A 27,823-nucleotide genomic window follows, 5' to 3' on the forward strand; every position below is an offset into this window, starting at 1 on the left:
AGTGGGGAAAGTCATACACACTCATGCACTCATCACAGGTAGAGGCAGGTACTTCTTGAGCATGCTCAGTTCAACATCGTGCTTCTTCGTGCATCACATGTTCCAAAAATGGTGGACCAGAAAGCCTCTGGGCTATTAATTTAGTATACCTAAACTCTCCCGTGGCATGAAAGGGCTGGGTCAGAATGACTCAGGGATTTTGGATGACTCCTTGACAGTATCTCTGGAGGCCTTACCTGAAACAAAAAAGCAACTTTAGAGGCAGTACTGACAGTCATTTAAAGGGGCAGCAGCTGCTTCTTGCAAGTACCTGCTTAGCAGCTAACAAAACTATACTGGGTCAAAAGTTACAAACATTATCTAGTATTGGATACACATTGCCCAGTTTTTCACCAGAAATGTTGTATAACCCCCTCCACCAGGATATCTATTTCCCTGTATCCTACCAGGACTAGACATTTTGAGAGTGACCTATGCAAAATACAGATTTTGTTTCAGTAGCATGTATTTCATTGCTCATGACATTAAAATAGGTGTTTTTAAAATAATTACTAAACAGTTATGTTTCTTCAGTGAACTTTCTGTTCATGGACTTAAATTATGATATTAGTGGGATTATCTTTTCTAAGTCCTCTCTAAATGAGATGTTAACTACATAATGACACACTTTTAATCCACGCTTATAAACTTTTCAATTGGGTATTATATTTTTAATCATGTGGAAGTTCTTATAAAATTCAGTAAGATCAGGCTGGGGCTGTAGCCCAGTGGTAGAGCGTTAGCCTAGCATGAGGGAGGTGCTGGGTTCGATCCTCAGTACCACATTAAAAATAAAATAAAGGTCATCGTGTCCATCTACAACTAAACATACTTTTTAAAAAATTCAGCAAAGGCAAACAACCCTTCTTATTCTTCTTTAGAATTATACCTTAAAGGCCCTTACCATCCTAAAATATTTACTTTGATTCTAACATTTTGTGGATTTTTTAAAATTAAAATCTTAATCCACATAGAACTGATTTTGATGTAAGCAGTAAAGAAATACTTTTGAGATTCTTTTTCCTAACGAATTAGAAAATTATATAAAAATTATTTTTTAAATAATTCATTCAGTCACTCACTAATTGATTGTTTTCCTTTTCTAAATGGAAATGAGTCTGCTTCTTGACCTTCTAGTCTGACACATCATCTGCCGCCTGATTCCTGGCCAAGCACTATTTTAATTTTTATAACCTTACAATATGTTTTAAAATCGGCTGGGCTCAGACTCCACTTTTTTTCCCCCCTGCTTTTTTGAAATTTTGTTGGATATCCTGTTGCCTCTATTCTCAGATGATCGAAGGGAAGGCAGCAGACAGAGACAGAGATAAAGAGAGAAGGTACAGAGAGGGCATGGAAGGCAAACTGATTTCAGGATTATTTTAGTCCTTCCTCATACTGATTTTTTTGCTGTTGAAGAACTTCAGATTCTATTAACTGACTGTATTGTGACCTCAGTACGCAGATGTACATTATGTCAGTTCTGTCCCATTTAATGTCAACATCTAGCTTTTAATCAATTACAAATGATTTACACATTAAGGTCCAAAGAATATAGACAAAGCTTTATGTTTTCAGAATTATAAGATAAACTTATTAGAGCAGCGATCATCCTCAGGACCAATATTTCTAGATTTCTCCATTCCTTGAGCAGGAAAAAGACTTTACACAAATATATCTTAAGATATTAGTTAATGTCTAAGTTCCAAAGTTTTTATTGTCATTAAAACAAATACATTTTAAATGGTGAATCCATCCCTAAAAGAACCCCAAAATGCTGGTAAGTTAAATTCCATAATCCTGAGCACTAGACTAGTTTCTGTGTGGTCACCCGATGATGGGCTTTGAAAGAATGAAGCCACACCAACTGTCCGTCCACCGGAGAGGTTCCGCTTTATTCGGAGAATACACGCACTTTAGAGTGGAGAGAAGCCTCATAGGCCAGGGTATGGGACGGGCGGGAGGTGATTGGGCAAGCTTTGTCGCTGGGGATTGAGGCAGGGCGGTGGAGAGAGATTAGGTGTGGGGCGGCGCCTGCGGGAAGCTGACACTCCAGAAGAGAAGCAGGATATGCGCCCTATTGCGAGGTGTGGTCCCAAGAGGGCGGGTGGGGCTTTTGCAGCTGCTTGTGGGGGGTTAGGCCTTATAGGCTTAAGAAGATATATTTGCACAGAAGGGGCAGAGTATGTGAAATTGCTCTCTGTACCTAGATCCAGACTTCCACTTAGATCCTTGTGGATAAACCACCTCTCCCATCCTGGGAGATGGCTTCCTGCAGCAGCCAAAGAGTAGCCCTTGAAGCCCACCATCACAGGCTGGGCTCAGCTCCCTGTTTCTTTGCTCGATGACGCTGGGTGAAAGGCTTTGCCTTCTGTGATTCGGTTTCCTTGCCCACGCGATGGATGAAGCAGTGCCAAGCTCGGGGTTGCTGTGGAGGTGTGAAGGGCGAATCCGGGCTGGGATGCAAGTCCGTGGTAGAGTACTTGCCTAGCAGCAACCTTGAGGCTCTGGGTTCAATTCCCAGCACCATAAAAACAAAAACCAAAAAAGATGAATGCTCGCAAAACACTCAACACAAAACGTGGTGGCAGGGCTGGGGAGAGAGTTCAGTTGGTAGAGTGCTTGCCTGGCAAGCACAAGGCCCTGGGTTCAAACCTGGTGGCGATGGGGTTCCTATTAATGAACACGTACTTTTTCTGAGGTTTTGCATTTTGAAGGAGTTCATGGCTTTTTAAAGAAATCATATTTAAAACAAGGAACCCAGTACATTGTTGTCACTCAGTAAATGTCAGGCAATAACAAGGCAGTGCTTCTTCAGGATAAGGACATTTTAAATTCCTGAAAATTTCATAGATTTGTCAAATTTCCAAAATTCAAACATTAGATTTTTTTTCCCATTCACGAATATATCATAAAGAGAAAGAGGTGAAAATGACAAGTTCCCTCTAAAATGTACTGTTTTTAAACCTCCACTTCGCATTGTAATCAGTCCTTCTCTTGATTATGAAACATGTTCCTAAAGACGGGTGTGAACAATACATCCATTTTGAACAGACTTTTATTCTCATACAACGCAAGTGTTACAAATTCTCTATATAAGTCTGGGTTTTAATTTTGTCCTTTTCCTTTGTAGTTAATACAAAGGAACAATACAAATAGTTTAAATGCAGATGGTCCAAGTGAAGTTAAGACTCACCAAAGATAATGGTTTCCATCTTTGTCTCAATGGAGTAAAATTTATGAGACATTAATTCCCTATCACTTTAATTTTCTTACTCCACACTCATTTTGATGAATATCACAAGCAATATGAAGACTTAACTTCCAGAAAAATTTTAAAGCAATTGAAATCTGTCTCTGAAAAAAAATAAATAAATAAACTATCCGGAAGCCTGATATATAAAAATAGGCCAAAGTATAGCTTCCCAGATTGAAGGGAGATGGGAAATCTGGACCTCTGCTAGCAACAACCACCCCCAGTCCAAGGACCAAGATCTCTGCCACTCCTGAGATTTGTTGAATAAAACAACTCAGATTCCGTCACACCAGGCTCAGATCTTCCAATGGTTTCTCATCATACAACAAGATTAAAGCCCCAAGTCATAGGACATGGTGGCACAGGCCTGTAATCCCAGTGACTTGGGAGACTGAGGCAGGAGGGCCATAAGTTCGAGGACAAACTCAGCAACTTAGGAAGACCCCGTCTCAAACAAGAAAAGAACAAACAAAAACCCAAGCCCATACCTTGTCCACCTTCGTCTGCCTCTGCCTACCTCTCAGTCCTTTACGTCCTAACAGATTTCCTCCCCAACCCCTGCCAACCCATCCCACCATCCGGGCAACCCACTTCACCGCTGCTACTGTCCTTCCTATTCCTTGAACAAAAGAAATATCCTTGCTCCTTGGTTCCTCTGCATTTGCTTTGCCCTCTACCTAAAATGTTCTTCCTCCCAAACCTGTGGTTCCCCCTTATTTCCTTCAGGTTTACTAAAATGTTATCTCCTCAAAGATTCTTCCTGGCTGCCCTGTACAGGGCATCCCTGCACACTCCCTGTACACTCCCATCCCATTACTCTTGAGCCTCTACGTCTATGCATATTTCTGTGTGTGTGTCTGTGTGTGTGTGTGTAAACACACTTATTTATTGCCTGTGTCTCTCAATTCAATATGAACTTATTAGGATAGGACGTTTGTTCTGTTCATCACCAACTTATAGTAGTACCTGACACAGTAAGTGCTCAATAAATACATACTGATATAATAATGAATGGTTCAAGAGGCAGTTTTATGGGGCTGGAGTTGTGGCTTAGGGTAGAATGCTTGCCTAGCATGTGTGAGGCACTGGGTTCAATTCTCAGCACTGCATATAAATAAATAAAATAATCCACCAACAATGAAAAAAGAAGGAAGAAGAAGAAGAAGAAGAGGAGGAGGAGGAGGAGGAGGAGGAGGAAGAGGGGGAGGGGGAGAGGGAGGGGGAGGGGGAGGGGGAGGAGGAGGAGGAGGAGGAGGAGGAGGAGGAGAGGCAATTTTAAACCACTTTGATGAGGCTAGGGGTATAGCTCAGTGGGAGACAGCATACTTAGCATGTGCAAGGCCCTGAGTTCAAACCCCAGCACCAAAATAAAACAAACACAATCAAACAATAACGACAACAAAACCTCTGTAATAAAAATTGAAATACTTGGGTAAGTTGATACTCCTCTACAGATAAGCATGGGAACACTGTCAGAACTGGCATTAAAAGAAGGACAATGGACCTGTCACATTATGTAATGCCCCAAAGTGCAAGTTGTTTCGACATCGAGACTTTGTGACTCAGGAGATGCAGGGGAAGCAAGGATGGGCTTGTGAATGTGGGAAAGAATCCCATGGATGCAAATTATTGTTAATCACAAGCTTCATGGAGCACCAAAAAAGGACATGAGAATGAGAGGCACAGGCTGATGCGGGATGTGTCCTCCAGCATCCATCAAGGTTGTGTGTGGTCCATGAAGTATAAAAAACCCACCAGGTTCAAAGAGCCACGCACATGGGGTTCCTGGCTTCTTGCTCCTACCCACGCTCTGCCTGGGGGGGTCATGCCATGCTATGGTCTGAATGGGTGTTTCCTCCCCAAATTCCTATCTTGAAATTCTAACCCCCATAGTAACAGGAGGTAGGATCATTGGGAGGAGACCAGATCACAAGGGTGAAGTCCTCCTTGATCCACTAATGGGGTTTGTGCCCTCATGAAAGAGATTTCAGAGAGCTAGCTAGCCCCTTCCCTCAGATGAAGACATTAGAGAAGGCACCATTTGTGAACCCAAGAATGGGCCCTCACCAGACACGGACCTGCTAGTGCCTTGCTCCTGAACTCGCCAGCCTGTGAGAAATAAAACTCATTGTTTACACGCCACCTAGTTTATGGCACTTTGTTATAACAGCCCAGATGAACTATGACCTGCCATTTCTTTATGACCACATACAGGACACTGATCATACCCCTCATTAGAACGTGTTTATCCTGAAATTCCTGCAGTGCCATTCCTACGCCATACCTTTTCCTTCACCTGTGCCAGGGATTTCCCTACATGTATGTCCACTTAGGGGCTTTCCAGGGATAAAGCACGGAGCTGAGGTGTACTTTGAAAACACACCTAGAAATCATGAAATGCCATGGCTTAAGCGAGTGATTAAATGAAACAAACTCTACCTCAAAAAACTCTTCCCCCAGAATCCTGGCCTTCTCAATAACATTCACTTAATACAAGTTTTCCCAGAGTAGGAGGCAGGTCCAAAGAAATGTGGCTGAGTCACTGGAAATAGATGGGACATTCTGGACGTTACTTGGACACTCACCACAGCTCGTGTTTAAATTGAAGTCATCGTGCTGGAGCCGACTGTTCTGCTGCCAATACGTTAAGGTAAGAACCAATACGTTAAGTGGTCTGAAGACACTGAGTTGTTTCCTCTTTCCAGGGCATTCTTTTCTTTACTCCTGGATGGCTCCTATTCATCGTGAGGTCTCAGCTTCCCTGTCAGTCCTTCAGGGAGTCTGACTCTGTTCCTCTCTCATACCCAAGGACACTGTCTCACTGCTCTGTCCCCAGTCTCAGAAAACCTGAACTTTGCCTTCAGTGCTTTTGACTCATCCAAAATCGATGGTCTTACCTGTTTAATATCTGTCTCCCCTACTAAACTACAGGTGAGCTCTGGGTGGGCAGGAGCCATGCTCTGTTGCTCACTAGTTTTCCCATCATCTGGCAGGAAGAGCTCAACCTGGTGAATAAAGAAATGAATAAAATACAGCCTGAACCATGTGTGGACACCGCCATGGATATTTGTAAAAGCTCAGCTTTATTAGGGTGACAGCTTCCCTAACACAAGAAAAAAGCAGTGATCCCAGGAGCAGGATGTGGGTCATTTTCTCAAGGCTGTTATTCCCAATCTTCCTCATGGGATAACTCAAATCCTTGCAGGAGCACCTGCTAAGTCAGGAAGCCCATGGAATCTTGGGCTTGAGTTTTAGGGAAAACCAACCTTAAGGCTTTAGGGCTTCAGCAGCCAGGGCAAGATGGCGAGTGAGGAGGTTGGAGCCAGGGCCAGAACAAAGGAGCATGGAGAGGGTCTTCAGATGAGGTCAACTTCCTGCTTGACGTGAGTGCTCATGGACACAAGCTGGGGCCCAATCAGACAGACACTTCTGTACTTGTGCTCCTAACCAGGAACCCAATAGAAAAGCTAAAACAGATGCATGGACAGAGGGGCACCCATCAGTAATAGTGAGGAGAGTGTGGGCAGGAGAGGAGATAAGCAAAGAAGAAAATTCCAGAGACCATTAAAAATAATAATAATAAGTCAAAACTTCCCTACCAGATTCCCAGCTCTGGGGCCCCTTCTCTTCAGAGAAGTCTGTCTCTGTCACTTTTGCAATAAACCTGCTGCTCCCTTGCTATCTCTGCGTCCTGTTCTTCAATTCTTTACTGAACGGAGACAACGAACCCAGCACCCCTGGATGGAAACATTAGTAGAAATCAGGTCAACTGTCTTTCAAAGCTTCAAAGAGATAATAAACAAAAAAACAAGAATCCAAGGAGTGTTTTCAGTACCCAGAGAACCAAATATAGCAATACTCTTGGCACCGGGTCATTCCTCCACTTATCACTACTTCCTGGGCACCCGGAGAACTGGCAGCCTTGGGAGCGTAAGGAGACAACTTTCTTGGCACATAAACTGTGGCATGCTTCCAAGGGAAGCCACCGCTGATGATCGTGTGAACCTCCAAGTGGTGTTTTTGGCACAAGCTGTTAGCTAAGATGAGCCAAAGCAGGAGACAAAATTGCAGACATTAAATGGCATCTACTCCTGGCATCCAAGTTCTGGGGCTCACCCCTGAGCACTCAAAGACATATTTGCTAGGTGAGATGTTTTCAGGGCAAGAGATGCTGCAGAGCAAATGAGGACACGGACATGGAATCTCAATTCCTAACGTTGTGACTTCATTTGTGTCTGCAAGGTAATGTGTTTGGTAACTTTTGGATAATACCATTACACATTAGGTGCAAGGAGAAGGAAAAGAAAGGAAAATTCAGAACACTATGAATATGGAGTAGGAGAATTCTGACAATTAGGATAAAAAAAAAAAAAAAGGGTCCCCTTGGAAACAGAGACTGCATTAGGATTGCCATCATGGATTGCAAGGGTCACAAAGGAGCAAGATCTGATAGGTAAATGCCAAGGCAGCAAGCACCGCAGCCTGACAATGATGCCTGGAATGTTACAAGCTTGGAAGTTTTCCTAATCCTTGTTTAATCTCCGGGGAAATTTTTCCCCATAAAAATGCATATTTAATTCCATAATAGAAATCAAGAGGCAAATAGATTTTATTTTATAGCCAACTTACAAAAGGAGATCTGTTTCATTAGTGAGTGGACATCTGTATTTATAAAGAAAAGAGGTTCTTGGTGATGATCACTTAGTCTCTGAGAAAACAGCCTCTGATTCATTCATTTGAGAAATGTTGGTTGAGCCAGGCACTGTTCTAGGCGCCTAGGATGCTGCAGTGAGTGCAGCTCTGCCTCCAGGGCTCACATTCTAGTGGAGAGAGAGAGGTGACACATGGAGAGAACAAGCAGACGGGTTACTGGCAGGTGATGAAAGCTGTGGAGAGAGGAGGGAGTTCTGTGGTGTGGGGGGCCTGGCAGAAAGGTCTCACTGAGCAGGTGACACTGAGATTTATCATGCTTGTGCTGAGAATTTGACCAAAGATGGAAGGAGCTGAAGGAGCCAGTCATATGGGTCTGAAGGGAAGAGAGTTCCAGGTAGAGGGAACGGCAAGTGCAAAGACCCTGACATGGGGCTGCTCCTCCAGTCCCCCAGAATCAGCAAGACTGGTGTGGGTGGAGCAGAAACGGGAGATGAAGATCAGAGCGCGCAGACAGAAAGGACAGGTAACAAAGGCACCTGCGGGCATTGTGCGGACTGTGGTCTGAGAGGGGAAACTGCTGGGGGATATGAGCAGAGAAGAGATGTGATCCAAGTCACCTTGAACATACTCTGGTGGCAGTGCGATAGGTGTTAGATATATTTAACCTGAAGCCACAGGGGGGAATAAAAAGAAAGATCAAGACTTCAACTTCCAAAGTATTCCTACTCATCCACCAACTCACCTTCAACATTCCCATGGAGATTTTCAAAACTAGGCTGAGAGGTCACTTTGTAAAAATGCATAGAACAGCATTTCTGTCATTTTGTATATACTACAGAGGTGCCCAAGACAGCGCGGGATGGAATAAAGAGGTGTCTCTCCACAGTAAGTCAAGTTAAACATGACTCTGAGTCTACAGCTTCTGGACCATATTCAGAATTCAGTTTGGGTCCAGTCAGCAGTTTGAGCATATAGTGGCCAAGAGGGACATGAGAAGAGAGGAAAGAAATAAACAGAAGGATGAGGCCTGACCCAAATCCTAAAATTCAGACTTCATGAAAGAACCAGAGGTCACTCCCCCAGTCTGAAGTGTGCCCTGTTTGCCAGGACAGACAAGCTCACTTTGATGCTGGATGGTGACCCTGGGTCCTGGAGATTCTGGGACAGTCATCATCTCATATATTGTATTCCATTTGTACCAAGAGTCATCAAAATGCCCAGGAAGAACTTCACAAAGCTGCAAACCGAGAACATCAAGGCAATGTGTCACAGAGAGAAGAAAAAGGAGTTTCTACCAACAGGGAGGGACCCTTAGGAGTGAGACCAGGAAGACAAGGGGCTGAGTCCTGGGCTGGAAGGCTGTTCCTTTGTTCCTGGGTTGGTAATCCTGACTAAGCAAGATAATAGGTGTATAATGACCCTCAGAAGGTGAATTCCCTACTCTCACCCTCAGCCATCCATTATCATCTTTTAGGAAGAAAGCAAGCGGGCTTGAGACAAGCTGTACGACAAAATTCCATTGCGGGGGTCAGAGGTACTGGGGATTGAACCCAGGGGTGCTCAACCACTGAGCCACGTCCAGCCTTTTGGTATTTTATTTAGAGACAGGGTGAGTTGCTTAGGGCCTCATTAAGTTGCTGAGGTTGGCTTTGAACTTGCAATCCTCCTGCTTCAGCCTCCTGAGCTGCTGGGATTACAGGCATGTGCCACTATGCCTGGCTAGAATTCCATTTTTGCAAAACATACCAACACATGTTCACATACTACTGCGGAGCATCAAGAAGAATGTTGGGCTGGGGTCGTGGCTTGGTGGTAGAGTGCTTGCCTAGCATACATGAGGCACTGGGTTCGATTCTCAACAACTAAAAAAAAAAAAAAAAGAATGTAAGTCCAAGTGCAGATGGCCACCATCAGTAGATAGTGTGGACAGTGGTACTGTTGGTAATGTTTTTGCTGTTGTTAGCACAGCTACTTTTTTCCTTTCCATAGTAAACATAGATTACTCAAATTTCCTTAAAGACAAGGAAATATGTATTATATTGTTAAAAGGTTTCTAAGACAAATGGCTCACATAAAAAGGAAAGTCCCTGAGAAGCTAATGCTTTAACATCTAAACTACGTACTCCTGACAATGCCTGAGAACAGTTCTTGGGTTTTGGAATATATGGCCAGCACACTGCCCAACCCCTAAACAGACTGGTTTGAGCACATAATGGGTTTTAGGGACTGGAGTATGTCTTCCACATCTTTTTAAGAAAATGTGGCATAAGCTTGGCACAGTAGTGCACACCTATAAATCCAGCAGCTTGGGAGGCTGAGGCAAGAGGATCATAAGTTCAAGGCCAGCCTCAGCAACTTAGCAAGATACTGTCTCAAATAAAAAAATAAAGGGCTAGGAGTGTAGCTAAGTGGTATAGTGCCCCTATGTTCAATACCCAGTATCAAAAATCAAACCAAAATAAAATGAGAACAACAAAAATGTGCTATACCCTCCCTGTTGTTTTGTTGTAAGCTTGCCAAAAAAACCACACAAACCAAGTGACTGGATTTCTGAACTGGATTTGCTAGGGCAAGGGCTCACGACTGTCGCTGGGGCAGCAGGACACAGAAAAGGTTAAGGATTGGAGATTGCAACATTTTGCTTTCCATTTTCTCTTTTCGGTATGTGGGAGTTTTTATTGCATGTACCCTCGTTTACCTCCATTATTATATAATGGATGTTTTGGAGATGATTACTCATAGGTTGGCAGATGATAAAGAGTCACATTTGAATATGACCAAGGGAAAAAGGCATTGCCCAGAAATGCTATCCCTGGAGCAAGATGCACTAACTGGATGTGACATTGGGCTGTTTCTCTCACAGGAAATGTGAGTGTGTGAAAGTGTTCTGGTTGAGGGGCAGCTGTGAAAAATGAATACATTCTTATGATTATATGCATCTGTATGTCAGGTGGCCCAGGGATGGACTGTCCTGTTTTCTGATGACAACTACCACATTCTTTTTCTTCTGAGAATACTCTGCCCCGGCTACAGAGGTAAGCATTAAACCCAAGGCAACCTTAACAATATCCATCCTTCAGCAAAAGAGATTGATTGGTCTAAAAGTTGAGCGTATGTTCCAAAGTACCATGAATCTGTGTCCTTCTATGAGATCTATGTACAAGCCCTAAATAAAAGAATACTTTTTTGCTAGCATGCCAAGCTAAGGCTGAGGATGACCATGTGTCCTGACTCATGGACAGGGTCAATTTACAGCAGGAGAGAATGAGGTTGCTTCTCAAAGAGAAACAAACCAGCATAGATAAGCAGTGGGTAGGGAGGAAAGGAGATTTGCCAGAACCAAGTCTTTGGTTCCAGTGGCTAGAACCTTGACTGCTACAGTGATTCTGTTACCCCTGGGTCTTTTCTAACTATGTGAGTCAATATATTTCTTTTCTCCTAGCTAGTGTGAGTTGGTATAATGGTTCATTTTACATGTCAACCTGATTGGTCTACAGGGTAGCCAAATAGTTAGTTAAGCATTACTCTAGATGTGTCTGTGAGGCTATTTCTAGATGCGATTGGTATCCATAGACTGGGTAAGGCAGATTTTCTACCCAATGTGGGTGGGCCTCATCCAATCCACTGGACACTAGAGCAGAACAGATTGAAAAGGAGGAGAAAGGAAAAATGAGCACTCTCTGTCTCTCTTTCTGTTTCAAGAAGACCATCAGCTGTATCCTGTACTTGAACTGGAACTTATACCAGCAGCCCTCCTGGTCAGGCTCTCAGACTTGGACTGGAACTTACACCACTGGCTCTCCTGATCCTCAGGTCTGTTCACTCAAATTGGAACTACACCACCAGCCTCCTCCTGGTTCTGTCTCCAGCTTGCAGACAGTAGATGGAAAGACTTCTGCATCTCACATCACAGAATCATGTGAGCTGATTCTGTACTGTAATCCACATCTACCTATCTACCCATCTGCTTACCTTCCTATCTATTTCTTTTTCTCTGGAGAACCCTAGCACAGTTGGGTTTATTGAGAAAAATTATATCTAAGGATTCCGCTACAGTCATCCTTATCAAAGAGGCAATAAATCCAAACTCAGGTTCCTTTGTCATAAAAGAAGCCTGACTAGTTTATTTTTCATTCAACTCCATGATGATCTTCCTGTGCTTCATTTACCTTCAACTGGTGTTGAAAGGCCTCAGGATTATACATCAAATAAGGAGTGTAAACCTCTTGTCTTTGGGGCCCCCACTTACATATCATTTCACACAACAACAATTGCTGAGATAGACTCCTGCTTCCCCTGTGGAATTCCCTGGCAACTGAACATAAATAAAGAAATCAGCCCAGGGAAGGGGGCTCTGGGCATCCACGGGGGTGGGGAGGAATGGAGCAGAGCGCAAAGCTCAGAGAACAGCATTTCCTGCGCTACCTCAAAGACCCCAGCACCTGACAGAAGTGCAACCGTGACAAATATGCAGAGTGTAGTCTCTCACCATAGGAATTACCAAAGAAGCTAAAAACAGAAACATGCACTGCATAATCTCTAACCTCAGGGGACAACAAAAACAGAGGATTGCTGTGTCAATCTCATTTCCTCGTTAGGCGCATTATCCTAAGTGGGGCCTTTCGTTCTGAACGCCACACTTCACTAACATTTACCCGGCTTCAGCTTCTGAAATATTGGATTCCATAGTAATTTTATTTTTTGCTTTTGATCTTTACTGTTTTGCTCATTTATCCATAAACATGAGCTACTGAACCAACTAAAAATTAAATAGCTAAGGTTCAAACCTGAGGCCATCCAGAATTGGACTACGCCAGTAGCCCAAGGAGGACCTCGCTGTTGACATGAGTAATAATAATAAATGTTAAATGCCAATCTTTGGGAGACCTCCACATAAGATTACTTGATGATGATCCATGTCTTGATTTATATTGTTCCTCTGGTTTAAGAAGGGAGGAGAATTATACAACATATGGATTTTCCTGGGTATGGATGGTAAAAAGAGTTCTCCTAATGTGAATTTTGTAAATCTTCCCCTGTGTCAAAACACTGCCTTACAGAATGTTTCTGTGAAGGGGAATTGTTAGAGCCACTCTGCAAAGCAGTACTTCGTATCACTTGACTAATTTTAAAAGTAGCTCGTTCAACCAATTTTGGCAACTGAACTATTTTCTGAAATCCAGAATAGCAAAAACTTGAGAGCAAGACGGGGACAAAACAGGAGACTTAAGAACAAGTCACAGTGCAGTGTAGGGTATCGGTTTACTGGAACATTGCCAGTGAGGGAAGAGAGACAGGGTGGATCCTTGGCGGCTTCACCCTCACCCCCTGTCACCCACCGTGCCAAGCTTTGGGCCAGGGACAGTGGGTAGATGTGGGCTGCTTAACCTGTCTGCACAGCAGAGGAGTGAGCTCTGTGATCACGTTTTCACAACAGAGGATAATGGGACTCAGGTGTGCCTGACCTGTCCAGGGTTATTCAATGTGCTGAGGATCTCACACGTAACAGCAGAATGAGAATTTGAGTCCAGGGATGCTGGTTCTAAGCTCTGTGTCTTTCTGTGGCTTCGCACAGACGCCATCAAAAGAATTTAAGCTCCAAAGTACCCTCTTGCAGGAAGTTACTCATTTTTAAGATAGAGGACTTAATTTGACTCTAATGATGAGGAAGGGGGAAGTCAATCTTCACCAGGTGCATCAGGCATTGTTCTGTGCTGTGTGTTAATTCCTTTAGTTCTCAGAACAATGCTGCTATGTGAACTCTTACTGTCCCCATTTTACAGATGGGGTAACCACTGATGAGGACATACACCTGGTAAGTAAAAGAATCATCATAAAACCCAGGTGACTGGCTTCAGAGCCCCTGCTCCTAACTTCTTTGTGGTGCTGCTCTTCAGACACATGCATATGGACTGGTTAACACAGCCCACGACCTTGTAATTCTGCACTGTACCACCTACACTTACATTCAAAACAACAATTGTGTTATCCACCTACTAGCAAAAATGAGACACTTGGGATATTGGAGCAGCTGACAAGTTTCTAAGAAAAAAAGGCTCTCTCTCAACTTTACTCCATAGGAAAACAAATCTATATTTGAAACCAGATCTGTGTTCTTAGAAATCTAGAATGCCTACGTAGTTTCAACAGACTGAAAACACACGTCCCCCACAGGTTTAAAGGATGGGCTCCCCCAGACAGGGTTCATTCGCAGGGGGTCTGTCCTTACCTTCTGCATTCATGGATGACTTTCTTTTGGAAGTCTGGAGACCCACTTGAAAATTTAAAAAAAAAAAAAAAAAAAGTAAAAACCAGGCTTTTCTCATTAAAAGGAAAGTAACCTTAGAAAGCTATTGACATGCATATTAGAGAAAAGACATGGCCTGCTTCACAGAGAGCAGTGCTCAGAGAGAGGTCAGGCCTGTTTGTGCAGGTGTATCCGTCTGTGAACAAACAAGTCCAGATCAATCCTCCTAAATTTCACCTTCTAGAACAGAGAGATAGCAAAGCATAAAATCTTCTGAGTCTCACTTCTGACATCCATGATTGTCTGCCTTTGTCCTTTCATTTTCCCCTTACAATTTCACAGAAGGTTTTTTTAACTTGATTTAGGGAATATTTTTATCCCACAGAAATGGCTTTTATTGAAGGTTGAAAGAGGAGCTATTAGTTCACTTGCTCTCAAAGATGCAGGAACAAGCAGATGCTTTTGTCTACCTAGCATCTCTTGCTTAGGGACCCACTTCTCCCCATATGGAGTTCTGAGGGTGCCCTATGGCCCAGGCCATCCATAAAAGGACCCTCTTGCCCAGGCAATAATGACTGGTTCAAGGATGGCATGTGACAACTTTTTCTGATATGGATTTACTCTGGAAAAATAATACCTAGTGGCTACTGGAAACCATCATACCTGCAAATAAAAAGATGAGAGTCAGATGGAAAGAGAAATATTCTAGAATCAGTGAGTCCATTTCTAATCCTGAAGACTAATTCCTACAGTTCTTTCTTCCTTCCTGTGAGATAGTTTAACATGCTTGAGAGTTAGCCAGTACATTTCACTTTGTGCTTAATCTAGTTTGTGTTAGATTCTGCCTTTCACAACCAAAAAAGTCATAGTAGGAAAGACTAAAAGTCTGAATCACTGCCTTGACCTCTCAACAGAAAGTACATGCCTGAGCTGAGTGTATTTCTTCCTCTTAAAAAGGACTGAGTTTCTTTTATACCCAATAAATGTGTCATCTTGCAAGCCTCAGTCCTCTTTGCATTAAATTCATTTCTTCCTTTTTGGTTTTACACTTGGTCCAGACTTCAGGAAAACATGATTGCTAACTGCAGTAACTTTGTCTTTGGAGAGACAGAGAAATACCATATTTGTTCAAAAGTGGCAAAATGCTCAGGCATCTCTAGAGTGTTCTGGTCTTCCAAGTGGTCACCCAGACACCATGATGTGTTATACTAGGGACATGCTGTCATTTCAAGCAGATATTCTCAAGATAGCTGCATATTAAAATCACCTGAAGAGATTTTTAAAACACCAATGTCAAGGTCTCATCTGAGAGATTCTGTTTTAATTGGTCTTCAGAAAGGGTCATGTATAAGTATTTTTCAAAATTCTCCCAATTAAGGTTAAGATAAACCAGGATAAGATCTGCTGACTAAAAACATGCTTATACTTGTCTTTAGTGATTCTTATGAGTGAATCAACTAGAATAGTTTATCCTGAGTCCATGTTTTTGGTGGTGGGGCTAAAGAAGCATGGAGGTGTCAGCCCTAAGTAACTGTCCTTCACCATTTGCTGGGATGTTCTTTAAAGCATATTAAATGCTTCTACAGGTCAGATAGGAATGAACAAAGGTTTCTGTTCTTAACAGTCACTTGTATGACCACCTGTGTTCTGAAGCCTCCTGAAAACCCACAGCTTGTGCCCAAGGGTGCATCTATGGTGCATTTAAGTCTTCTTGTCTACATGTATTAAGTCACACAAGTTCTAGAAGACCTGTTAAAAAGATCAAATAAGATCAAATACTTTTTTTTTTTTTTTTTTTTTTTGGTGGTGGTAGTACTGGGATTGAACCACCCAGGGATACTCTACCACTGAGCCATATCCCCAACCCTTTTTATAAATTCTTTTTTATTTTGACACAGGGTCTCACTAAGTTGCTTAGGGCCTCATTAAGTTGCTCAGGTTGGCCTCAAACTTGTGATTCTCCTGCTAAAGCCTCTCTAAGTCACTAGAATTATAGCAGGTGCCACTTTGCTCAGCAACTTGACCTTTTTGATATAATTCCTTCTAGCTAACTGATGATCACATAACCTATAACAGTATATGGTGCGGGTATTAGTTTTTGTAGGGCTGCCATAAGAAAATACTTACAACTAGATGGCTTCACAGAAATTTGGAGACAGAAACAGGCACACAGGGAGAATGACATGTGAATGTGAAGGCAGAGATTGAGATAATTCTTCTACAAACCAAGGAACATCAGAGACTGGCAGCAAACCAAACAGCAGAAGGTAGGGAAGACCTGGAGCAGGTCCTCTTCACTCTCAGAAGGAATCAGCCCTGCTGACACCTTTTGGTTGGATCTTGGACTTTTTTTTTTGAGACGGCACCCGTTGCTATGTTGCCCAGGCGGGCCTCCGATGCCAGGGCTCCAGAGATCCTCCTGTTTCAGCCTCCCAAGTAACTGGGACTATAGGCGTACACCACCACACCCAGCTTGGATCTTAAACTTTTAAACCCCAGAATCCTAAGAAAATAAATCTCTGCTTAAGCCACTCCATTTGTGGCATTTTGTCAAAGCCTTAAGAAACTAATAAAAGAAGGATCTAAGACTTTGTAATCAGTCACCCTTGATATCAAACTGGTGGAAGAAAGTCTGAGAAGTTTGAAACAGTAAGTTAAAGGGTCATTGTTGATCTTTGTTCAATTTCTGAAGTTTATTATCAGCTACTTTTCAGAGACAAAACTTTTTTTCCTATCCCAGAAGACAGATCCAAAAAGCCCAGAAGTCTGCATACCATAGAAGTCAAATGATCACAATTGTTGCAGCAAAAAGCATTTTGCTATGGGTTTACAAAAACCAGTGCTTACAGCACCTTTTTAGTGCTGGACACGGTAGCACACACTTATAATCCCAGATACTTGGGAGTCTAAGGCATAAGGATCAAAAGCAAGATCCTGACTCAAAACATAATTTTAAAAAGGCTGCAGAGGTAGCTCAGTGGTACAGAGCTTGCCTAGCATGTGTGAGGTTCCAGGTTCAATCTCCAGTATCACAAAAACAAACAAAAAACCCAGAAGCTTCATTAGCAAACTATGAAATACTCTAGACAACTAGAACACCGGACAAATCTAGTTGCTTTCTACTTAGGAACTAATGGCATGGATTAATTTATAAAAATTCCAGTAAAACACATAATATATGCTACAAAATCTCAAGCCGCTAATACATAAGACTCTTCCCCTGGGTCATTTCAGAAACTTCTCCATGGAAATTAGTCATCCTGTGGAGCTACAGAATAAAAAACTTTGGTTTAAACACTAATGTGAAGAACTGATCATTTCCTGTTATGATACAGTATTTACAGACAGAAAGTTAAGAAAAGGCAGAATGGACATCGATCCTACTGGTAAAAACTGCAAACTTCTTAGAAACTAAATCACCAACAGTGTGACTAGTTGTTAACTGACTCTTCTCAACTTTCTCTTATTGACTCTTCTTTTTTCTTTCTGGCTTTAATATCCAATTTTATCCCTTAGATATCTCAAGGTCATACTTCTGTCTACAGTGCTTTCAGTTCTTTGGCTGGAATATTCCTTTAGGAACTGGAGGAAAGTAAAGAATGAGGGATAAAAGATTAACTTTACGAAACCCAACAAGGTATATTTGCTACTTGGATTAAACAGAAAAAATTTTGAGTTAGATTCTTTAATGATTTGCTTTGTGACTGTAGGGAAATTTCTTCAATTCTTTGTTCTTCAGTTCTCTTCACTTTAAGGGAAAGAGTCCCAACATCAAAATATTGGAACTGTCAACAGACAAACTAATTATAAGACCCCAATTAGAAAATGATGGTTAATTCAGGTACTTCTGCTGAAGTCAATGGGAAAGAGATACTCTCTTTCCACATAGCTGACACTTGAATTTGGTTTCAAAACCAAGGAAGACTTTTCAGTGTTCAGGGCTACATAATGGAACAGTATATTCTACATAAGTTCATTTCCTTCTATCATGATTCCCATTACACTGGTCTCAGCTCTTATCAGGACTGCTGCCAGAGCCCCCTAAAGTCACACTGAATCAATGTTCATTGATCCTGTACCATGTGCTAGGTACTATTCTAGATGCTGTGGGCTCAGTAGAGGACAAGTAGACAAAACTCCTTGCCCTTAAGGAGACCACATCCTTATCAGGGGAAGCAATTGATAAACAAGTACAGGACAGAGCCTGACAGCCCTGGGACAGTGCTAGATACGAAAGGAGATAGGAGGGTGGGTATAGGAGGAGGAACAGGGTTATGCCTGTACACGGGGTAATCAGCAAAGACCTCACTGAGAAAGGGACACTAGAGCAAAGACCAGGAGATGAGGGAGAGAGATTTGCAGGTATCTGGGGAGAGTATCTCCAACAGAAGGAATACTGAGAGCAAAGTATTTTTAGCCTGTTCAAGGAGCAGGCATAGAGACCACTGAGCTGGAGAGAGTAGGTAGAAGAAAGGAATTCTGAGAGACAAGGGGGTGGCTGCAGAGCAGGAGGGTCTTAGGTTGCAACGGTGACTGCATTTTACTATAAGGGAGAGGAAGACCATAGAAGGTGGAGTGGAAACATGATTACATTTTTTAAAAACTATTTTTTAGTTGTAGATGAACACAATGCCTTTATTTTATTTATTTATTTTTACGTGGTGCTAAGGATCAAACCCAGTGCCTCAGGAGTGCTAGGTGAGCGCATTACCCGGGAACCACAACTCCAGTCCCATGATTGCATTTTAAAAGGGTTATTAGGCTGCTGTTTTGAAAATAAACTGTCTCCTCGTTGCCAATCTGATCCTCTAGAGTCATTGTTCACAAGCAAAAGAATCTTTTGAAATACTGTGGAGTGACCCAGCAATCCATTCTTAGATATTTATTCGCAGAAAAATAAACCTTACCACACAAAAAAATCCTGCACATGATTATTCAGAGCAGTTATATTTGTAATAGCCCCAAACTGGAAACAACCAGAATGTCCTTCCTACAAATTTAGTTACCAACCTGTGGTACATCCATACCATGGAACACTACTAAGCAGTAGAAAGGAACAAACTACTGATTCATGCAATGAACAAGGATGGATCTCAAGGGCACTAAACTGAGAGAAAAATCTCAAAAGACACTTATTACATGATTTTACTTACGAGACATACCTAGGGGAAGAAGTGGGTGAAGGGGCCAGGTGGAGTGAGACCTGGGAGGCTGAGGCAGGATCATCACAAATTCAAGGCCAGACAAGGTAATTTGTGAGACTCCATCTCAAAATTAAGAAGGGCTGGGGATGTAGCTCAGTGGTGGAGTATCCGTGTTCAAACCTCAGTTCCACAAAGAAAAAATAAAATAAAATAAAATAAAATGGATGGAGGTTACCTGAGACGTCTCAGTGCTATCTTTGCAAACTCTTTGAATCTATTTCAAAATAAAGAGTTCTTTTTAGAAAAGCACTGCAGAAAAATGGTGTTTCAATGAAAATTTGCAGAGTCTACACGTTACTTGCTTCTACTCTTACATTCTTTGAACTATTTTGATAACTTTAAATGTTTAAAAAACTGATAGACATGCAAATTGTCATGTCTGGTAGAGGTTCCCTGCCCCCTGTGCCCCCTCCCCCTGGAAAATCCATTAACACATTCAAGTTAACATTCTGTTGTTCACACCAAGGTGTGATTTCCTTTGAATGCTACTAGGGCACTGAGTGAGCCAGGTAAGATCCTCAACATGTGTTCATTTGTATGTCTGAGAGTCATGGTTTTATCTTTTCTGAAAATTAGCCTTTAAGAACATGAATCTGGACATGTTACTCCCCAGCTTAACCACCTCCAAGACTTCCCACAGTGTTCAGGATGAATCCCAAGCATGTCCAGGTATGCATATAAGACTCTGCAAGGGGTGAGCCCTGCCTGCTCTCAGGCCTCTCTCCCCTCCTCCAACTGCCCCCTGCCCCTCAGCTGCCTGAGAACACAGGCTTGCACCCACATGGCTCCTGTTCACAGGGTCCTTTGGCCTAGACTACTCTTCTCACAGTTGATTTTTTCTCACCTGTGAACTCTCAGCTCAGTTGACCCACCTCAGAGAGGTCTTCTCAACCATTCTATCAAAAGTAACATCCCAACTCTACTTTTTAAATCGTATTTGTATCTAACCAAAAATAAGGTTAAGTTAGTTGCTAGCCTATTTGCTCATAATCTACTCCCACCTCACCCCCGCAATCTCATACTAGTAGGACCTTGGAATCTGGTTCACCATGGTGAAATCCCTCAGTGCTTAGAAAATTACCTAGCACATAGTAGACAATTAATGTTGAGTGTCGGGGGGTAAATACCTGGGGAAATGATATATCTGGAGCAAGAGAGATCCCCATCACTGGAAGTACTTAAGTATGATTTGCATAACTACTGGACAGGGTCATTGAAAAGCTATTGTTATAGGCTTGGTTACAAGATTTAAAAACTGGTAAATTCCCTTCTAGTCCTTTGTGTTTATGATTCTATGGCTACCACACCTTTTTGCTATGCAATAGGAAAAGCAAAGGAGTATTCCTTAGTCATTTTCCACTGATAGTATGCACACTCCTGTTCCTCCTGCAATATCATCTCAGCATTAAAATGTTGAAGCTAATCAGACATTTAATTTCAAAGTGGAAGGTCATTATCTTGTCACAAAATTTTATTCCAATTACTTTTTTTCTATTATATGAAATGAATTAAAAGTAGCACAAAACATTGGGAGATCAAACAGTCAATCAGAAGCTCATTAAATATCATTGAAATTGGTGCAATAAAAAGCATTTCCCATGGCTGAGTTATTATTTAAAGGCTATATTCTGGATGGCTTAAGGAGTTGACATGCTGCCAATCAAAAAATCACCCTGTCCATAAATAGCCCCTTGGCTTTTAAAAGTTCACAATCTTTTTTTTAAGAGTAAAATGTCTAAAAAGATTTAAAGCATGACTATAATTACTATCCTATCAGCCCCTGTGAGACCCCCAAAAGAAGGTACTGGCAAAGTCAACAACTGATAATTTAGACTACAACTGAGAGTAAGATGTGTACAGAGTGCTACCAGTAATTTTATAAATGCTTTAATACATTACATTTGTACCAAAGAGTTGTAAAATTACAACTCTGCTTTAAGGTAAATTAGAAAATAGTTTATTTTGAGTCAGAGATGAGTGATGATGGCTGAGAAGAGAGATTCAAGTTACTCTGAATGACATGTTCCATTCCAGAAGAGGTCACGGGAACTTCCATAGCCATGGTTAAAAAGGTCATAAATCAATATGTTTACCAAATGCATTTATGGGGGCATCAGGCAAGCAGGCTACAGCAGAGCAGGGAAAGCTCTTCCGTAGTTTTTGGATGTTGTAACTTGGCCTTAGGGTTGGAGGAGAGCAGAGGTCTACTAAGGCAACACATTCGGAGGGTTTTACCTGGTAGTCATATGATGTCAGCTCAGAGCACGTGACCACTAAGAAGACTTAAACAGAATGAAACTGACCCCTATCTCTCACCATGCACGAAACTAAACTCAAAATGGATTAAGGACCTCGGAATCAGACCAGAGACCCTGCAGATTATAGAAGAAAAAATAGGTCCAGATCTTCAACATGTCAGCTTAGGACCAGACTTCCTCAACAGGACTCCCATAGCACAAGAGATAAAAGCAAGAATCAATAACTGGGATAGATTCAAACTAAAAAGCTTTCTCTCAGCAAAGGAAACTATCAGCAATGCGAAGAAAGAGCCTACAGAGTGGGAGAAAATCTTTGCCAATCATACTTCACATAGAGCACTAATCTCCAGAATCTATAAAGAACTCAAAAAACTCTACTCCAAGAATACAAATAATCCAGTCGACAAATGGGCTAAGGAAATGAATAGACACTTCACAGAAGAAGATCTACAAGCAATCAACAAACATATGGAAAAATGTTCAACATCTCTAGTAATAAGAGAAATGCAAATCAAAACCACCCTAAGATTCCTTCTCACCCCAATTAGAATGGCGATTATCAAGAATACAAGCAACAATAGGTGTTGGCGAGGATGTGGGGGGAAAGGTACACTCATACATTGCTGGTGGGGCTGCAAATTAGTGCAGCCACTCTGGAAAGCAGTGTGGAGATTCCTTAGAAAACTTGGAATGGAACCACCATTTGGCCCAGCTATCCCACTCCTTGGCCTATACCCAAAGGACTTAAAATCAGCATACTACAGAGATACAGCCACATCAATGTTCATAGCTGCTCAATTCACAATAGCCAGACTGTGGAACCAACCTAGATGTCCTTCAATTGATGAATGAATAAAGAAACTGTGGTATATATATACAATGGAATATTACTCAGCCATAAAGAATGATAAAATTATGGCATTTGCAGGTAAATGGATGAAATTGGAGAATATCATGCTAAGTGAGATAAGCCAATCTCAAAAAGCCAAAGGACGAATGATATCGCTAATAAGTGGATGATGACACATAATGGGGGGAGGGAAGGGTTAGTGTTAGGGTTAGAGTTAGGGTTAGGGAGGGGGCAAGTATGGAGGAAGGAAGGACTGTATAGAGGGAAAAGAGGGGTGGGAGGGGTGGGGGGAAGGGAAAAAATAACAGAATGAATCAAACAACATTACTCTATGTAAATTTATGATTACACAAATGGTATGCCTTTACTCCATGTACAAACAGAGAAACAACATGTATCCCATTTGTTTACAATAAAAAAAATACATTATAAAAAAATAAAAAAATAAAAATGAAGATGAAAAAAAAAAAAAAAGAAGACTTAAGATAGGGCTGGGGTTGTGACTCAGTGGCAGAGCGCTTGCCTAGCACATGCGAGGCAGTGGGTTCGATTCTCAGCACCGCATATAAGTAAATAAAATAAAGTTCCATAATCAACTAAAAAAAGTATTTAAAAAAAAAAAAAAAGGAGACTAAGATAGCCCAAGATAATTTTGGCTCTCAACCTGCAACATTCCATCTCTCCACAATCATGATAGTCTACTAAGCCAAGGTCAAACCATCTGCAGGATCTTTAACGAAGATGTGGCTTCTTCAGAGAACTTCAGCTCCACACATTTATATAGAGTACTCAGTTAAGTACAATCTCAGGCAGGAAGGAGTGGTCAGTTACAATTCAAATTGTGTACAAGTCCACATTGGGAATAAATGCCATCTTATTTTCTCAAGCAATTACTACTTGCTTCATTTTTCTATGGACCCAGACATAGGTAACTGTTCACAGAAGGACCTGAAAGCTCTACAGTCCTGGGGTCTCCGAGGAGGCTGTACTCCCCTGGCTTTACCAGGCATTGCCGTGGTAGGGGCTCTCTGTGGTGCCTCCACCCTTCTGACAAGTTTCTGCCTGGACCCCTAGGCTGTCTGGCTAATTTTTTTTTTTCTTTTTTTTGTGGTGTTGGGGATTGAACCCAGGGCCTTGTGCTTGTGAGGCAAGCAGTCTACCAACTGAGCTGTATCCCCTGCCTCTCCCTGGCTGTCTAATACATCATTTGAAAAAAAAAAAAAAAACTTTAGTTGTAGATGGACACGATACTTTTATTTTATTTATTTATATGGTGCTGAGGATGGAACCCAATGACCCACACATGGGAGCAAACTCTCTACCACTGAGCCACAACCCCTGCCCTCTAATACATCTTCTAAAATCTACATAGAGCCACAATGACCACGTGGCTGTATTCTCTGCACATCTGCAGAGCCAGCACCATAGAGATGCCTCCAAAGCCTATTGCTTGTGCCCTCCAGAGCTGAAGCTGCGATAAGAACTGCACCTGGACCTGCTAGAGCCATGTCTGAGGTGGCTGAGGTGTGCTGCACTCTGATGTAAGAAGAGTGGCCCAACATGGCTCTGGTCAGCTGAGGTCATACAGACACCTCTCTGGAAAATTTGCCCTCACAGTCCCAGCTAGCCTCAAAGAAAGATCTCTGGAATGCGTTCAGGGTCATTCTCCCAGTGTCTTGATCAATAGAACCTGGCTGCCTTCTTATTCATATTAATCTCTTTAGCAAAGGGTCATCTGGCCACACCCTTAGTATTTTCTCCTATATGTGCCTTTTCATTCTTTACATGGTCAGACTGCAAATTTCCAAATCTTTCTGCTCTGCTTCCTTTTCAATTATAAATTCTGTCTTTAAATAATTCTCTCTTCTCTCATTTTACTTTAAGCAGTCAAAAGAAGCCATGCAGCACCTTGAATGCTTTGCTGTTCAGATAACTCTTCTGTTAGGTGTGCTAGCTCACTGCTTTTCAACTATGCCTTCCACAACATCCAGGATGCAATTCCACCAAGTTCTCTGCAACTGCATAACGAGACTAGCCTTTACTCCCATTTCTCACACTGTGCTCCTTGTTTCCATCCGAGACCTCATCAGAATGGCCTTTACCATCCATATTTCTACCCGAATTTGATCTGAACTACTTAAAGTTATCCCTAAGAAGTTCCATACTATCCCTACAGTTCTCTTCTTCTGAGCCCTCACTGGGATCACCCTTAACACTCCAATCACAACAGCATAGGCTTTTTCTAGTCTCTTCTTCCAAATTCTTCCAGCCTATGCCAATTACCTAGTTCTAAAGCAATTTCCACACTTTTAGGTAATTGTTATAGTAACAGTCCCACTTCTTATTACCTATTTTTTTTCTTAGTCTGTTTTGTGCTGCTATAAAAGAATACCACAGATGGAACAATTGATAAAGAAATGATATTTATTTCAAACAGTTCTGGAGGGTGAGAAGTCCAAGATGGATGGGGCACATCTGGTTAGCACCTTCTTACTACGTGAAAACACGGCGGAAGGGATCCCATGGCCAGGGAAAATAGGAGATCAAGCTCAGAGCTTCAAGTTCTTTTATAATTGGCCTTAACCCATTTATAAGGGTGGAGCCCTCACCACCTAAATTCCTCCCCCTAGGCCCTACTTTTCAATACCGCTGCATTAGGGATTAAGTTTCCAACACAGGCTTTTGGGGAAGTATCCAAACCAGAATGACCACTGATTTGAGCATTTGATTTTATAGAATTGACCACTTCTTTTCCCCCTTAGTACTAGGGATTGAACCCAGGGTCACTCTACCACTAAGCTACATTTCCAACCCTTTTAATATTTATTTTGAGACAGGGTCTTTCTAAGTTGCTGAGGCTGGCCTTGAACTAGCAATTCTCCTTCTTCAGCCTCCTCAGTTACTGGGATTCTAAGTGTGAGCCACCACACTTTGTAAAATGATCACTTTCTGATGTCAAGGATGGCTGGTCCCTTTCGTTGGTAAAACATTAACAGCAGTATTCCCAACCATCTTGAGTTATCTAAGTGATGAGGAAGGCAATCCTAAAATACTTAAGAAAAAAAGAAAGACCCCAGGTATAGGAAATCATTTCTTCAGTAGAAGGACTGAAGAATTTCTCCCCTCAACATCCCCCACCTCCCTGATTTCTTTTAAAAAGTCAGGACTTGCGGGCAAATTATCTAGGAGTAAAGCAGGAGGGAGACATTTCAATGTAAAATTCAGAACTGCTCTATAGAAAGGAAAGTGTGGGGAGGCTTGTTATCATTTATTTCCTCCAGTATATCATTCAATTTCAGCTGTCTCACGTCTCAGAAACAGCTCCCCATTTCTCACTTATGTACCTAAGAAACATCTCTCTGGCATCTCATTCTCTCTCTCTGTCTTTCACTAGCATTTCATTATTTCTTAACTGTCCCTCTCATGCTCATCTCCCTTTTTCCTAGTGATCCACGTGTCCTCATTTAGCAGTTTTCAGAAGCTAGGGAGAAACGTTGCAAATAATGTTAAATATGATTAATATCTTGAATTCCTTGAAATATGACATGCATGAGTTACAATGAAACCTCTTTTATTTCCCCATGAAATGCTTTTGCATAATGAGAAAGAAAATGTCCTCTATGCCCTAATCAGCCCTGACAGTTCCTGGACTCCCAAATACTTTTATTTATGGCATTATTTATTTCATCTCTAATAAATGGTGGGGGGGAGCACGGTCTGAGGAGCCTGCGGCAGAGGAGGAGACAATCTAGGGTGGAGGAATAGGAAGCTCAACTGGCAAAGAGGAGAGAGGCTTTCAAAGGAAGGGGTTTCTGGGGAATAAGAAGCCAAAGACCTGGACCCCAGAAGAAAATGGGTCACTTTCCCAAGACTAGAAAGAAAGCTTTGAAAAGGAAACCAACTTCGGAATGGAGAGATGAGGGGCATACATTACGGTGCATGGGGAACTCTGCCTGGGATAATGAAGACTGAAAGCTGGAAACCAAATTTGGGTGTGGGGGGGTTGGGGTTGGGGTTCTGATGTTGTCCATGACCTAAGGAAGGGCAAACTGAGATAGGAAAGGAGTCTGCTCCAAAGAGTGCCTGGGAGAGACCAGTTCCCTTCTCTGTATTTTAAGACATCGGTTGTTCATGGGAATCCTTCTTCAAATTATTGAGATTTCCTGTCATTCCAACAACTACTGAAATTGGGTGCTCCCCAGAAACCCTAGTCCTACGGCACCAGTTGCTGTGAACAGTCAACTGATCAATTCTGGGAGTGAGATCCCTCAAGTCATCTTATAAATAAATATAAAAATAAATAAGTAAATAAATAAATACGTACACACACACACACACACACACACACACACACACAAAACTGTTTAAAGTACTCATCATCCCAAAGGAAGGATTCATCCCCCGCTTTTAACTACACTATTTACTTGCTATAATAGGTAAGGTCTGGAATTCAAGTGACTTGCATACATCCCTACAACTAAGTCACACGCTCCTGAGTTTCTGACTAGGGTATTCCTTTCAACCTTGTAGAGCCTCAGTATTTTCATCTGTCGAATGGGGGTAAATTGTGGCGTTATGCACTCTTCTGCAGCTCCACAGGGAACAAATGAAATAACTTCAAAGCACATCATCCTGTGGACTTTTATGATCAACTTAAGTTCAGAGGCCAACGAGCCTGGTGCAGGCAGGACCCTGGGACCGCGCAAACACAGCGACTGAGCCAATACTATCAAGATGTTTTCTTCGGAAGGTTGGGGGAGGAATTTCGCTTTGGAAGAACTCGCTGTACTACACATGCACTCCGGCGACCCCGCCCTAACTACTATGTACCACCCCCTCCGTATAACTCCGAGAGTTGGAGGTCACGCAGGGGGGCGCCAGGAGCTCATTTCCGAAACTAGACCCGGCCGGCAGCCGCAGACGCCTCGAGTCCACATCTGGAGCTCCAAAGTCTCGCCCTGGCCGGGACTCGGGATCCCAGCTTCTTCACCTGCGACCGGGACGCTCCCCAGGTCTCGGCTCCCCCTTCCCCTCCCCCCTGCCCCTTCCCCCTTCCCCCGGTCGCAGGCGCCGACCGCGCGGGCAGACCCGCGGGCGGCGGCGGCGGCGCCAGGCCCCGCCCCCGCCCCCATTATCATTAGCAGATATTACCCTAAACACTTGCTCTTTACCTCCTTTCTCCCTCCAGGCATTGGCGAGGCGGCCTGTCAATCAGCGCTCGGGCGGCAGCCCCCCGCGCGGGGGCTCGGAGATGCCAGCCTCAGCGACAGGCGGCGGCGGCGGCGGCCACGGCACAGACACACACCCTCCCACACG

General features: G+C 42.6%; 1 long non-coding RNA gene across 1 annotated transcript; it reads right to left on the reverse strand.

The window, feature by feature from the left end:
• LOC306669066 lies at positions 1-27,809 on the reverse strand. Its single transcript, XR_013766010.1, has 6 exons — positions 27,679-27,809; positions 9,695-9,810; positions 9,071-9,185; positions 7,925-8,115; positions 6,895-7,032; positions 1-236 (listed from the first exon to the last, which is right to left on the reverse strand). It is a non-coding gene; the product is annotated as an uncharacterized lncRNA (long non-coding RNA).
• Positions 27,810-27,823: the final 14 nt, after the last annotated feature.

The sequence above is a fragment of the Sciurus vulgaris genome (genome assembly GCF_902686455.1).
Source record: "Sciurus vulgaris genome assembly, chromosome: 9".
Classification (NCBI taxonomy): domain Eukaryota; kingdom Metazoa; phylum Chordata; class Mammalia; order Rodentia; family Sciuridae; genus Sciurus; species Sciurus vulgaris.